The sequence below is a fragment of the Colobus angolensis genome, unplaced genomic scaffold (assembly GCF_000951035.1).
Source record: "Colobus angolensis palliatus isolate OR3802 unplaced genomic scaffold, Cang.pa_1.0 Scaffold289, whole genome shotgun sequence".
Classification (NCBI taxonomy): domain Eukaryota; kingdom Metazoa; phylum Chordata; class Mammalia; order Primates; family Cercopithecidae; genus Colobus; species Colobus angolensis.
In genome coordinates this window covers 754,205-759,525 of record NW_012116143.1, presented here as the reverse complement: position 1 = coordinate 759,525, position 5,321 = coordinate 754,205, and the positions used below count along the sequence as shown (strand labels likewise).

At 38.0% G+C, this 5,321-nt stretch overlaps 1 protein-coding gene across 1 annotated transcript in view; it reads right to left on the bottom strand.

Moving 5' to 3' along the window:
• Nucleotides 1-4,977: 4,977 nt before the first annotated feature.
• Nucleotides 4,978-5,321, bottom strand: part of RPL22L1 (ribosomal protein L22-like 1) — a 7,044-nt gene continuing 6,700 nt past the window's right edge. The window contains exon 5 of the mRNA XM_011948991.1: nucleotides 4,978-4,997. The gene's annotated coding sequence lies outside the window, so the exon portion shown is untranslated. The remainder of the gene's footprint in view (nucleotides 4,998-5,321) is intronic.

Sequence of the window (5,321 nt, the reverse complement as noted above, 5' to 3'; positions counted from 1 at the left end):
ATAAGAAAAAGGTTAATTGATTTAATTACATAAAAATAAAAATAATGCTTCTATAGCAAAAACCAAACAACAACAAAGCGAAACAAAAACTAGTAATAAAACAAAAGAAAAATAGCAGCTGGGTATGGTGGCTCACACCTGTAATAATAGCACTTTGGGAGGCTCAGGCAGGAGGATTGCTTGAACTCAGGAATTCAGGACCAGTCTGAGCGATACAGCAAGACCCAATCTCTACCATTTTTTTTTTAAATGAGCCAGGGATGGTGGTGTGTGCCTGTAGTCTCAGCTACTCAGGAGACTGAGATGGGAGGATGGCTTGAACCTACGAGGTCAAGGATGCAGTCAGCCATGATCCAGCCTAGGCAACACAGCGAGACTTTGTCTCAAAAAAAAAAAAGTTAAAAAACAAAAATACCATAACTAGGGGGAAAAAACAAATGAGAAACTGAAAAAAGAAATTGTAATTTACATCACACACAAGGAGTTAACAGCCTTAATATAGAGGGAGCTTCTAAAAGTAAAAAATTAAAAATAGAAACAAGAATTCCACAGATACATATTAGAGATATAAACAGGCAGCTCATAGAGAATGATACGCAAATGACCCTTATTGACATTCAACCTTACTCACAAATACAATGCAAAGTAAAATTACCCTGAAAACCATGTCTCACCCGTCAGATAAAAAGTCTCAAATTGGACAAAGTTATTTCATTATCTATGAAATCTAGGAAAATAGATATCATAGATTGCTGGTGGGAGGGCTTGGGAGAGCAAAATGCTACAACCCCTGTAAAGAGAAATTCAGCAATATCTAGAAATTACACATTCATTTATCTTTTGACCTATAAGTCTCATGTTTAGAGCTCCACTCTAGGGGCCTGGCGCGGTGGCTCATACCTGTAATCCCAGCACTTTGGGAGGTCGAGGCGGGTGGATCACAAGGTCAGGAGTTCGAGACCAGCCTGGCCAATATAGTGAAACCCCGTCTCTACTAAAAAATACAAAAATTAGCTGGGCATGGTGGTGGGCACCTGTAATCCCAGCTACCCAAGAGGCTGAGGCAGGAGAATCGCTTGAACCCAGGAGGCGGAGGTTGCAGTGAGCTGAGATTGCACCACTGCACTCCAGCCTGGGCAATAGAGCAAGACTCTGTCTCAAAAAACAAAAACAAAAACAAAAACAAAACTCCACTCTAAAGATACAATGTCAAAAATATGAAAAGGCACGTGCACAAGGCTTTTAATTGCAGCACTATTTACAGTAGCAAAAAATCTGGAAACAAATGCCCATCAGTAAGGAACTTGTTGAATACATGATGGTACATCCACAAGGGAGCGATCAACTCCAGAGTATTATTAAGTGAAAAAAGAAGCAATATGAAGAAAAGTGAGTACAATAAACTATCATTTAACTAGTGATACATATATATTTTTCAATGGAGGGATAAACCATAATTTTCTTTTTAAATGGCACCCGCATGGGGAAGGATGAGACAGAATGGAGGAGGCAAACAGAGAAACTAGGCTTTTCTACATATACTTTGTTTTGTAGATTGGACTGTAGAATCCTGTAAATATTTTACAGAATTATAAAACACAAAGTGGGCTTAAGCAAACTTTTAAATCAAAAGCAAAATGAAACAAATGATTCTGTGTATCAAGCTTGTGCTATACCCACACAGAGATGAATCATTTCTAGTGACAACATGAAATTTTGTTCATTTCTAGTGGGATATACCATAAGGACAAAAAGAAACTGCAAAACAATCTTAAGCTGTAAAGTCATTATATCATAGGTAGTTATGTTGGTATTATTTTATTTAAACTGTTATATGTACATTGTGAGATAAAGCAAACGAGCATTTGTGTTGGTGTCATTGAGAATCGGAGCTTTCACCATGGGAAAAAAAGAGATGTGGTCATACAATTGATGAAATAAAAACTCTTTTGTCCTGATTTTGAATTGGAAGCATCTGTATAAATGTATTATTTCCTCTTAAGAACAAAACTGTATTCCTTCACTCTGTCCACTGAAAAGGCCTAGAAACAAACACCAGTCCAGTAACGACAAGCATCTCCAGCACCTAGAAAATAGTCCACAGCTCCTTGTAGAAATGGATGACTCCTGGCTGGGCACACTGGCTCACCCCTGTAATCACAGCACTTTGGGCAGCTGAGGCAGGAGGATCACTTGAAGTCAGGAGTTCAAGACCAGCCCGGCCAACATGGCGAAACCACGTCTCTACTAAAAATACAAAAGTTAGCCAGGCATGGTGGCACATGCCTGTAGTCCCAGATACTCAGGAGGCTGAGGCAGGAGAATCACTTGAACCTGGGAGGCAGAGATTGCAGTGAGCCAAGATCATACCACTGCACTCAGCCTGGGTGAGAGAGCAAGACTGTCTCAAAAAACAAACAAACAAACAAAAAATGGATGACTTCAGATCTGAGGCAGGAAATCTGCAAGAGCCTAGCACATCCTATTATACCAGAAACCAAATAAGCAATAAAATCCAAATAAGATAATGTTAAAAGGATACAAGAGCCAACCTGAAGAGGCTCCTATTGGCTCAGTATGAGACTATTTGCATATTAGTAAGAGTAACTACAGTGGATTAGAATATAACATATCTTTTTCATCATAGGTTCGATATGATCCTAAAACAAAGAAACCGAAACAAAACCAAATAACAAAAAAGGAAACCCTCACTGATCACCTTTAGAGAATATCTGATTGGGAATTAACTAGAAACATTATAATATAAAGGAAAAGAAGCAAGCATTTATCCTACCTTTCTTATGAGAACTGTACCTCAGGGTTGATGAGAAGTACCTCTTTATAGGGGTATTCTAGTTACTAAGTGAAAAAGGAATGACAGAGTATTACCATTGGGCAACCCTTAGGGAAACAATGATCTAGGCAATGGTCATCAATGGCTGCTAACACAACAGAAGAGGAAACTACATATTACACACTTCTTAATAGATATGCACAATGGAACTTATAAGTATTCAGGTAAAAAAATATTACTTGAATCTGATATTGATCAAACTTCTAGATCCAGTCACCAAGTTTTAGGAAATACAGTGGACAGAGGGTCACATTAAATGACACTGTGGAGAGGGGAATTATGAAAATATGAATTGGGAAAATTCTACAGGACAAATGACCCAGTGTGATAAACAAATAAATTGGGGTAGCGGAGTAGAGAGAGATAGAGTGAGGGCAAACTTTTAAAGGAGGTTAAGAGACATTTAATTGCAACTGTGGACCTTATTACAACTGTGTACCTTATTACAACTGTGCTTTGTATCAAGTTAAAAATTACCAGATATTTGGGGAAATTTAAGCACTGAGTGGGCATTGGGTAACATAGGAAATTATTGTTAATTTGTTATAGGTGTGATAATGGTATGGTAGTTATATTTAAAGGGTCCTTATCTTTTACATGCTAACATTTAGAGATATAAGCATACATTTATAGATGAAATGATAAAATGTTGGGAACTTGCTTCAAAATAATCTGGGGATGTGGGAGTAGAAGGGATATAGATTAAACACATTTTTTCTACTTACATATATAATTGAAGTGTTTCATAATAAAAAGTTAAAAATAAATAAAAACCATAAAAAGTTAAAAACAAAACAAAAAATTTCCCAGCTGTTGCAGAGACTGTGCAAGGCAAGAAAATCTAAGAATCTTTCAGCCCTTCAGAATAAAGTCACCTTTACAACTGTGAAGTCACATTCTTAAAATGCAGTCTGATTAAGATTAAGAGATTCTCTGCATTCTCATTCCTTCTTGTCATAGACTAACGAAATACTTCACTGTAATTAAAATACATCAGATCATTATATTTCTCTGTTCAAGTCTATCTGTAGCTCCCCAGTACTTTATCTGTACTCAGAAAAACAGCTGATGCCCTTGTAATAGCCTACAGAACTCTTCCTACTTGATATCCCCTCAGTGGTAGCCAGCCTCCAAGATGGTCCCCAAAAATGATCCCTACTTCCTGGTATTTGTTATTCTCTTCCAAAACTAGTCTATGTGATCAGTAAAATAACGAAAATGTGATGGCATGCTACTTCTGAGATTCGGTTGTAGACACTGTGGCTTCCATCTTGGTTTCTTTCTCCCTCTTCCTTGGATCACTCGCTCTGGGGGAAACCAGCTGTCGTGTCATCAGCAGTGCCATACAGTGGCCACGTAGTAAGAATTCTGGAGAACTGAATTCTCCTGCCAACAGCCCTGTCAGTGTGCATGGAGGCTGATCTTCCAGCTTCAGTCAAGTCACTTTTTCTTAAAGGGTTAGATGGTAAATAGTTCGAGCTTTGCAGGCCATGTGGTTTATATTGCAACTACTCAATTTTTCCATCATACACAACATGCAAAATAATGTGTTCCCAGAAAATCTTATTTCTAAAAACAGGCAGTAGTTTGCTAACTCTTCCATGACTTCAGCACATGCTCACAGCTTGATTGCCACCTCATGAAACCCTAAACCAGAGCTATGCAGATAAGCTCCTCCAATTCTTGAGCCTCAGGAACTGTGAGATATATTTGTTTCAAGTTGCTACATTTTAGTGTAATCGATAACTAATATACCATCATCCCACTTTCCACACCCCACATATACCTCTTTTTACTTCTCTAATTTCACTTCTCTCTACTCTCCACCATTCAGTCAGCTGAGGTCACAGAGACCTCCTTGTTCCTTGATTATACCAGGGGTGCTTGTGCCTTTGGGCCTTTGTACTTGCTATTCTCTATGCCTGAAATGCTTCTCCCCAAGACATCTACTTGGTGAGATTCAGTATCTCCTTTAGGTCTTTACTCAAATGAGCCTTTCTCAGTAAAGTGAGGAGGGGAACAGTGAGGATGTTCCCTCATCCTACTTATAGACGCAACACACCTTCCTTCCTACATTCCCTATTTCCTTTATTTTTCTTCATAGCATTTACCACCATGTAACATATACTTCATTTATTTTATTGTCTGTCTTCCTCTACTGGATTGTAATCTTCATGAAGGCAGGAGTTTCCATTTTGTTTACTTCAGTATCCAAAACAGTACCTAGCCTGCAGTAGCCCTCAATAAATTTTATTATTTAACAAACCTGCCAACACCTTAAAGGCATGAATATCTTACTTGACATAATATACCCAGCCCCTGGCACACAATAAATATTAAATGCTAAATTAGCTTTCAAGAATTTTAAACATGTGAATATTAGATGTGTTTTTGAAAGATCACTCTAGGAAAAGAATAGAAGCAATTGGTGTTTGCTAATACTTGATTCTCATTTGCTCTCCATAGG